We start from the raw sequence: 10,902 nt of genomic DNA on the forward strand, positions 1-10,902 counted from the left end.
GTACCCATATCCTTGCATTAGGCCATAAGTATGCTGAAATAGTGCCAGACTCCGTTTAGCTTTGTTTTGCGTGTTGGTTTTGGCATTGGGATGCTAGTTACTCTAGGACTGCTTCCAAGTTGCTTCATGCTCTTGTCCCTTTGCTCCTTAGGCTCTATACTCGAAAGTTGCTCTGTGGTCTGGTTCCGCCACTCCTTGGCTCCATGCTTAGGAGTTTGGCTCCGTACCTTCGTTCAATGGCCCAAAGCCTTGAAACTCAGGTTCCACACCATTGTCCTTGGACATGTGGTATGTGTCACATGGCATAAAGAGGGTTTAGGTTCCACTTCGTGGTGTTATCCTATGGTAAATCACCATATTATAAAGGGTCAAAACCACATGCACTACATTTGGTATCAAAGCATGAGTCTCGGCGAGTACTATCCAATGAGATTGGGCAATTAGTCTTGTTATATATGCAGAGATGAAAATGATGATCCGAGTGGGTACGCGTTTGGGTGTAAAGACTTTGCAATCGTTCCTTATAGATGTGGTTACTTTTTGTACTATAGTATGTGAGCTTGCTCTTGGGCTCATAAGAGGAATTGAGTTATACCGTTTGCACGAGTTTTCACTTGGGCTCATAAGTGAGGCACATTAGCAACTCAAGTTTACACTTTGAGTTGGTAAGATTAATATTAGCCTATCGGTGGTTCCATGAGTTGTTCTAGTGGTTCTATGAGTTGTTCCATGTACCATGGGTGAAAGTAAACCTTCCCTAGGTTTGCTATGAGTGGCAAATAGGTTAGTCAGTAGCTATTTAGCATGGCACTGGTGGATCCTTCCTAAGCATGATTACAAGTGGATCAATGAAAACTATAGGGATGAGTCTATTGATTCAAGTAATCATTGTTGTGCTCTCTCATAAACTTTTTCTTGGATTGGACTGAAGACAGTGGAAAAGCAAACTTGAGGTTTGGTCAAAAATGAGACCGAAAAGAGAGTTGTCAGGAACGAAGGATCAAATACATAAATTATTTTCTTTTCTTGGAGAGATAATCTGCAACGAGGTGTTTTAACTCATTGCCTATGTTCACATCATGTAATCAAGAGTCCCTATCTTGATGCATGTTAGAGATGATGGTCTTGCAAGTGGTGAATCGTGGGATGGATAACGGTGAAGTGCTAAACTATTTCGTCTAGGCTTGCTATTGGAAGACTTGAGTTACAATGCTCAATTCTTTTCCGGGGAACTTTGCTATTGCTCCTTGAGTAGCTTGGTGTTGGATTATTTTTTAGTTTAGTCAGAAAGAGAGTGGCATGAGTTTGTTCATGTTGTGAACAAAAGTTAGTGGTATTTGGTGTTGTAAATTTCTATTGATGGAGTGTGGCATTTATGTTGCATTTATGTTGCATTTTTCGAATTGAGTTGACATTTGATACTATAAACGTTTGAAGTAGTGACATAGGCATTGCTCGTGGTGTTGCTCAATTGATGATCAAGTCATTGTGATACTTATATCATATCTAAGTGATAGTGAGTAATGTGTTTATGAAATTGCTTGGTTAAATGATGATCAACTCTAAAGCGGTTGATAGAGAAGCTAGTCTACTTGCAAGTACTAGCATTGTAGTATCTTTGACTTGATTCTTGGTGGTGGTCCATTATGTTAAGCTTAAGTTGGTACTTTGTTTCCTTGAGGGTATGCCCATAAGGTGTTGAAAAGGGTTATAGCATTCATTTGCTATAACTCATTCGTTGTTCCTTTAGCACTTGGAGTAAATTGTTGGATGGAGAAAGCGTGTAGTTGAGGTATTGACATCACTAGCATTTGTGTTAGTGGAAGTGGCATTGTTGTTCGAGTGATGAGGAATTTCCTTTAGACCTTGAATTTTCATGTGATTTTTTTTGTTAGTGTTTGAGCTTCACATTGGATTTTGAAAGTGGCTGAAGAAGAGTGTTAGTGTAATGTGGATATCCAATGATGTGGTCTTCATGATCAAGCCTTGGATGTTCATTTTGCATTTTACGGATATTAGTGTTAGATATTGAAAAAATGGGCAAAGATGTTTGATGCTTAGACATATTATGGGTCATGAGAATTTATGTTGAGGTGAACCTATGTGAAGTTGTTAATAGAAGGAAGTTGGTTGAGTCTTGAAAGTTGGCATTTCTAGACTGAGAGTCATTCTTTCTCTAGGATGGAAATTTTTCACAAATTTTCTTAGACTTTTCCAATAGTTAATTTGTTGATCACCTTACTTGAAAACCATTCTGTTTTTGTAAGCCAATACAAACTAGTGAAGGGGTTGGAGTTGACTTTGGTTAGTTTAGACTTTAGTAGGTAGTTTGTATGATGCAACTCGAAAAAGATGTTGACTTTTGAGGCTAAGGCAATTGAGTTGAATAGAGTTTGGAGTTGGTGTAAAAAGTGGCCGTTACGCTTTTCTAAAAAGGTGACCCTTGTGCCTTTCTTCTGTAGTGTTATGCTCGGTGGCAGGTTGCACTTTGCATTTTGTTAGACTTTATGAGAGTAGTGAGCTCTCACTAATCTTGATTTGTTCTTGGTAGCTTTATGCCTTGGCTGAGGATAGTGCTATCCAACTTAGTTGTTTGCAGTTGAGATGTTGGTACCCATACTATAACTTTGTTTATGAGGAGGTTGTGTACCGATATGAGTCCATTTCGTAGTCTTCACATTAGTTTTGACTAAGTGTTGATTACGCATAGCTAGACTCTTCAAGGCATGCTTAGAGCTATTGACTAGATGTGTTGGTAAGCTTATTGCAGTTGAGTTGGATTAGAGTAGTCATATGGTTTGTGCTTGTCCATGAACTTTTATTTCATACTTGAGGTATCACGTTCATGCTAGACAAGTATATGACTCAATGGCATGAGTTTAGTGTTAGGTCTTGTGAAGGCAAGTTGAAGAGTGATTATTGGTTGCTTTGCAACTAGTGATTGTTTGCAAACTTTGTCAAGGACTATTTGACACTTGCCTCACTCAATAATGATTTAGCAATGATGGGCTTGCTTTACCGAATGGTGTTGTGGAAGATCGTGTTGTTAGACTTATATGGGTTTTCCATATTAGCATGTCGACTCTACCTCTGTCAATGAAGTGTTATCTGTAGCTGAGTATTGTTGAAGAATTGGTCTCAGATACTAACTAAGGTATCTTCGACTGTGGTTAGCTTGATTGCTAGAGAGTTTTGAGTGGTGATTCACTCTTACTTTCTTCTAGCTTTGTTATGGTGTTGATGGCATTGAAATAATGCCTTGTTGTTGACATTATTGATGTTGAGATTCGAGTGAAATGAGATGTCTCTCCTTAGGATTGATATTGAGTTTTATTAGTCTCAATGAAAATAGTGTTGATGATTTAGTTATGGTTTTGTGTTATTGGCATTCATGCATTTGCTAGTTAGCAACTATGTTAGTGTTCAAACGAGTTGAGTGGCAAGTTTGAGTTAATTGTGTTCTAGACGAGATTATTTAGTAGAGGTTGAGCTTTGGTTTTTCCTTGAAAGGTGATTCAGTTGTGAACTATGTTAGCCTTACGAGAGAAAGAGTTAGTGATTGATATTAGAATATTTGAGTCCTTATTGGATTTGAATTGGGATAAATCAATCATTGATAATTTTTCTTATGTTTGTTATGAAGTGAGTTATGTCCTACTAAAGATGGATTCATGGAGGATTGTTTAGTGATCACTTGTTGAGCATAACTTCATTGTGCTTAGTTTTTGCATTGATGCAAATATGCTCTTTATTAGCTTTAGCATTATAGAGTTTGGATTATGGATATGTTGAGGAGGATATTGTGGGTCGTACCATGATTTCTTCTTTAGCATTAAAGTTAATTCATGCAAAACTCGTGATCATTGTTAGACAAGACTTGGCTATAGGCTTCTTTAAGCTTTTGGTTCTTTGAGTTTTATGCTCATTTTTTCATTTGTTAAGGGTTGTTGGGAAAGGCATTTTGGCTCATTAACTTCAATGTTAAAGTTGGCTCTTTCATTTAGCAATCATTAGTGATGATTGACTATCATCTAGGATAGTTGATTATCCTTGTCAAAAGGTTTTGCTTGATTATTATTGATATAGAATGATTTGTTGTTCTTCGGGATGGTGGATTTCTTCTTTGACAATGATTATGCATATCTTTTATTGATGGGATAATTGATGATCTTTCATAATGGTTAGTTGTTCTCTTTGATGGCTTTTGGTTTTTCGCAATACCACATATTCTTTGTGGTTTGCTCTGGAATGGTCTTTTGAGTTTGAGACATCAGTAAAATGTTGCTAACACTTGCTTAAACAACTTAAGTTCCTTGGTGTTATTTGCTAGGATTTATTCAAATTGGCTAGTGTGATAGTTAGCATGAACAAGTGTTTGTTGGTCTTGCCACATTCATTCTATTCTATTGGTTATTGCTTGAGTTAATTTCGATAGATTAGAATGTTATTTCCTTTGAGTAATACATTCGTGAGCATCTTGCTTGCTAGCCAATGATACTTTGTGTTTTTTGAGTTAATTTTCGTAAGTTGTTTGGCATTCTATCTGCAATCTTTGATAGTTAAATTTTATCATTGAGTTTTCTTGATGATACACTGACTATTGAATTTTGTTGGATGGTGAATCCTGTGTTTACTGATTATGATGATCTTAGTGGTTCATGTACTATATTACTGGTTTATCGGATGATAACTTAATTGGAATACTTTTATGTTCTAATCTAAGATCTAATCACTGATACTTACTTCTCTAAAATATCATTGTTTTTGATTTTGATATTGTCCATCTATTAATTTTTAAATTTGGGCTAGTATAGGCAGACTAGCTTGGGCACTTCGTATGCATGGTGAAATCTCTAGTTATGGTACTATCGACTAGTCACATCACCTACCTCTCTGTCAATGTTCCTTATTCCGTTCAAAGGGCATCACCATGTAAACAACTCTAATTTCCTATTTACAGTAGTCCATCTAAACCTTATTGACGGGTTTAGTTTCTTTGCTCATGAGGGTTGGGGCCTCTGGCTCCTCTCTCTATGTCTCTGCAGGTAGAGGTGTATCACACTTTTGTAAGCTGGGTGACACCCAGAGCAGCAGGGGTGGCTAACTCTATTGGTCATTTCCTTATCGGTGACGGCCGGAAGGTGTCTGAGCTAGTAGTGCATCTGCGTTAGACAAAGAGGTTCCCTCCTAACTCATTTAAGTTGGTGCATTTCTCATATAGTGTGAATACTATGAACTTTTTCTGGAGTTGTTTCTTTGGTGGTATTCTAGACTCAAGTATACATCAACGAGGATGTCAATCTTCTCTAGGGGGGGAGAGTGTCGCGAATGTGACTTCGGGTATCAAAAGTTATCTGTTGGCTAGTCCTTTCGGATATTCTTTCCTTACTGCCACGACGGCAGGAGGTCGGTATTGCTAGGCCTATTATCAATTCCCACTTGAGCTAGTTGAGAAACTGGTTAATGACCGTGCACTTAAATCGGATAAACATAAGGTAGGAACCTAATGTGTTTCTTGCTAAGCATATTCGGCCTGGTTTGAGAAAATCCTATCATTGGCTTGCACTTGCTAGTATCAAGAACCCCCGCGATATTGAGATTGGTCCCTTAATATTCGCTAGATGATAGTTTACCGTGTCTACCAAACACCCTCGCTATCATGCCCTTTTGTGTTAATCTCATTTCGGTCTCAAATGCTATTTATGGAAAGTGTCTAGATTTTTTCATTTGGCACATCTACGGAATGTAGAGATTGTCCTGAACATAATGGTGTTTGTCCCATGCCTAAATTCGCAATCTAAAGATATTCTATATTTAGTAAGTTTCGAGTTTGTCTGGGTGAAAGCCCAAAGCATATGTTCCTCATAGTTGTGGGGGGTTCTAAATGTATAATAGGGATAGTGGGTAGGTCGGGCATGGCTGACCAACCTAAGGCATAGTCTAGCTTCTGCTTGCGTGCTTGTCCTTGTTCTGCGTCCGGCTTGGGTATAAACCCAAGTTCCATTCCATGCTAGTTGGTGGAGTACCTATATCCTTACATTAGGCCACAAGTATGTTGAAATAGTGCCAAACTCCATTTGGCTTCGTTTTATGTGCTGGTTTTGGCATTGGGATGCTGGTTACTCTAGGACTGCTTCCAAATTACTTCGTGCTCTTGTCCCTTTGCTCCTTAGGCTCTATACTCGAAAGTTGCTCTGTGGTCCGGTTCTGCCACTCCTTGGTTCCATACTTAGGAGTTTGGCTCTGTACCTTCGTTCAATGGCCCAAGGCCTTGAAACCTGGGTTCCACACCATTGTCCTTGGACATGTGGCATGTGTCATGTGGCATAAAGAGGGTTTAGGTTCTGCTTCATGGTGTTATCCTATGATAAATCACCATAGGATAAAGGGTCAAAACCACGTGCGCTACACTAATCCACTCAAGAAACAAGAGCAAGATTAAATACAACAAATACGAGAAGAGAAGAAATAGCTCCAACAAAAATTAGAAGGAGACAAGCAATAGAAGATTCAAGCTTAAATTGAAATCCTTGAGATTATATTCAAGACTTTTGACAAAACAACACAAGTTGGCAAACCAAGCAACATCAACACAACCAATGTCGAGGAAGACATAATCAACCAAAATTTAGACTTAGATTAAGATTTACCACCACTCAAAACTCCTGATTACAAAGATTACAACACCAACAACTTTCAGTCTTATCCAGCTTCTCTAGAAACTAAACCATCACCAACAGTAGAAAGATGACACTCATCAACCCAGCAACACCCTATGGCATCATGATTACATATCCAATCTTCACCAGTAACAAAACTGAAGATGCAGAAAAACATTTCCAGCAATTCAACTAGATTATATAAGTCAATCAGCAAGAAGACAACAAAGAACTTCTATCCCTTTCACACTTAAAAGAAAAGCATTAGAATGGTATTATAACCTTAATGAAAAACTTAAGTTTTAGGAAAAAGTTAAGCGATTTAAAGAGAAGTACCAACCTGGTGGCACAACAACTGAATACCTAGAACATCTCAAGAGCATCAAATAAGGTAGTAAAGAAGATATCGAAGACTATACCCGAAGATTCAAATATCACGCAAAGTGCTACAAAGATCTACTCACTGAACAAGGTAAAGTATATTTGGTATGTACAAGGATTGAAGAAAATATACTAGCAAATGGTTGCTCTCACAAGTATGGAAGAACCTTGAGAAACAACTCTAAAAATTTTTAAGAGTAGAAACAACAAGAACAAACAACTCTTCTGATGATAAGGAAGAATACAAACTCGAAGTCATGAAGAAAGACAAGAATCAAGAACTTACCAAAATACTCAAGAAAGTTACAATCAAGAACAACCTTAAGAAAAAAGAGTATAGTGTACAAAATGTAAGAACAAAGGACACATCCTAACAGAGTGTAACTACTGATTCCTAAGTGTTAGATTTGTGAAAAAGAAGGATATATAGCAAAGATCTATCAATACAAAAGAGCAACTAAAGTCACATGAGTCGAGAACATACCTTGAACTCATACACCAACTAAAAGACATTACAATCAACCTAGATAAGAACCATAGCAATGGTACCAGAATCAAGGTACATATAATCCTAACTATAGATGCCATTGACAATACAACAATATATGTCTGGGTTCCACTCTAAAACGGGCGTAAGAGAAGCCCGGCAAAACAACTATCAACAACAGTACCACAACAATCGACATTGGAGACCACCTCTGCAACAACTAAATTATCAATAGCAAAATCAACAATATGATCCACCACCTAGCACAACAACCATCAATAGCAACCTCAAACTCAAGAAATCCGACCCCAATACCAACAACAACAAAATCAAGGAAATCAACCTCCTCAACAAGATCAGCAATATTGAAGAGCTCCTCCAACAAGAAGAAATGTCAACATCAACTAAATCAAAGATGAACACTTTGAAGATAAACTTGAGGTAAGAGCTCTAACTCAAAGTCAGAAACAACACTACACTCTTGAAGATGATCTTGAGGAAAAGTCAAAGAACAAGAACTCCAAGATGAAGTGCAAAAAACCTCAAAGCACAAATGGCAACAAGGCAAGGAGCTAATCAACACAATTCAGCAAACCCTTCAACAATAACAACTTAAAGTTGAAGATGATCAGGAAATTGTGACTCAAACTCTGTCAAGAAAAGAGGAACAACCAAAGCCCATCACTAACATTCTTCAACAAAGTATCACACTCACCCTTCTAGAACTTTCATAGGTAGCTTCATACTTGAGAAAACAACTTCTCAAGATATATTAAGCTTCTCCACCAAAAAACTTCAGCTCAAGTCAAGAAAAAAACTAACAACTCATCCCATAAGGCAAACATCCAACCTAGCGACTATGATGAAGATGTACCATGCATCCCAATCACGATAGGAAAGAACAAAGTTATATAAATAATCATCAACAACAGAGAAAATATCAACATTATCGAGTATTCAACTTGCAAAGCAATGGGACTTGGATCAATCCACTCTAAACCCTTCAACGTCAAGATGGCCGACGATCAAAGTGTACAACCATTAGGAATCATGCACAACATTCCTATCAAGATTAAAGATCAAGAATTTAAAGTAACTTTCATCGTACTCAAGATGGCAAAAGACCAAAGTTGCTACAAAGTACTCTTCAAATGAACTTGGCTCAAGACAATAGACATTATCACATATTGGAGGAATAATACTATCACCCTTGGAGGACATAAAGATGCTCCACAACTATCTACCAATATTGTAAAGAAGATCATAAAGAAATTTTAACTAACCACAATCAAACAATATGACTAGAATGAAGGACTCGATAGCTATGAAGAAGCTCAAATTCTCAAGGCATACCCCGAATTAAAAATACTAATCTAAGTTGATCTTAATTGAATTATCCTGAAGAAAAATAGCAATCAAGATCCTCAACTTCAAAATAAAGATTTCCAACACCAAGATTTGAAAGAAAAGACAACACCAGCACACATGGAAAAAAAAAAAGAACATTCAAGCATCAAACTTGAATCAGCCTACCGAATGAATCCCAACATACAAACCAAAGTCAAGGAAGAATTTGACAAACTCGAAAATGTTAGATTCATCTTCCCAATTCAAAATCCAAAATGGCTATCACCACTAGTCATTGTCCCCAAGAAGAAGAACAAGCTTAGGGTTTATGTCAACTATAAGAAGCTCAACAATACAACTCAAAAGAACACCTTTTCAATTCCATTCTCTGATGAAATTCTTGATGCAGTTGTAGGATATGAGATGTACTCCTTTCTCAACGGCTTCAGTAGACACAATCAAGTACACATTGCACCTGAAGATCAATACAAGACAGCTTTCATCAATCTATGGGGAGCATACATCTACCTTTGGATGCCTTTCAATTTCTCCAATGCACCATTCATATTTCAATGAATCATTGACACTTTTTGAGAATACCTCACCGAATTTATGCAAGTTTTTATGGATGACTTCAGTGTCTTCAGCAACAAAGAAAATCATCTCCAATGCTTAGAGAAATGCTTCATCAAATACCATAAACACAATATCACATTGAACCCTGACAAGTGCATTTTCTTCGTCAAATTAGGAATTCTACTTGAACATGTAGTTTCCAAAGAAGGAATCCTCATTGACAACAACAAGACCCTCACAATCACCAACATACAACATCCATTCAACATTTCAAGCTTTTGACATTCCTCGGTAAGATGGGATACCATCGAAGATTCATCAAAGACTACACCAAGATTGCAAAACTTATCACCGAACTCCTCAAGAAGAATCAAACTTACAATTGGACTTAAGATTGTCAAAATGCCTTCATCAACCTCAAAAATTCCCTCACCCAAGCTCCAATACTTGCTCAACAAAATTGGAACAAAGATTTCAACATCCAAGTCGATGCCTCCAACTACGCCCTCAAAGTGATCCTTTTGCAACAACAAGAAGATCATAAAGACCGACCAATCTACTATGCAAATTGAAGATTCAACTCAGCCAAAATGAACTACACTATAACTGAAAAAGAAGCTCTAGCAATGATCTATGCACTCCAAAAGTTTCAATATTACCTACTCGGTAACTTCCTCCACCTTCTTGACAAAACAATCCTCACCGACAGAATTGCATGATGGTTCTTACTACGTCAAGAATACAACTTCGAGATCATCTACAAGCTTGGAAGAGAACATGAACACCTAAGCCACATTACAACTGATGAACAACCGAAACACAATATGGACGACTTTCTTGACTCCAATATCCTTTAAATCCACACATCACCAACCTAAATGGACAACATCTACTACTACCTCACAATAGCAATAATACCAAGTTGATATTCAACCTTCGACAAACACAAGCAATTTGTCTTGAGGACAAAACCATATTCAGTCGTGGGAAGACAATTGTATAAACAAGGAAAACATAACATTTTACAAAGATGTGCAAACTCAGAAGAAACACAAGATCTACTTGAAGAAGCCTACTATGGACAAGTAGGAGGACATTTTGCTGAAAAAATCACAGCTTGAAAAATTTTACAAGCAAGATTTTGGTGGCCAACACTTTGGCACAACTAAGCCAAGTTCTATCAAAAATGCGACATCTACCAATGAGCCAAGTGTTCACCAAAGAAATAAACTCAAGAACTTCATCCAAAAATTCCACTCAAACCTTTCAATGATGGGACTTGACTTTGTTAATCCACTTATAACAAGTTCCAAGCAAAACTAGTACATTCTAATTGCAATAGACTATATGATTAAATGGGTTGAAGCTCAATTAATAAAGACTGCTACAACAAATAACACAACAAAGTTCATCTATGAAAACATCATCACAAGATATGGCTTACCTTGAGAA

This window comes from Selaginella moellendorffii, unplaced genomic scaffold (assembly GCF_000143415.4).
Source record: "Selaginella moellendorffii unplaced genomic scaffold, v1.0 SELMOscaffold_172, whole genome shotgun sequence".
Classification (NCBI taxonomy): Eukaryota; Viridiplantae; Streptophyta; class Lycopodiopsida; order Selaginellales; family Selaginellaceae; genus Selaginella; species Selaginella moellendorffii.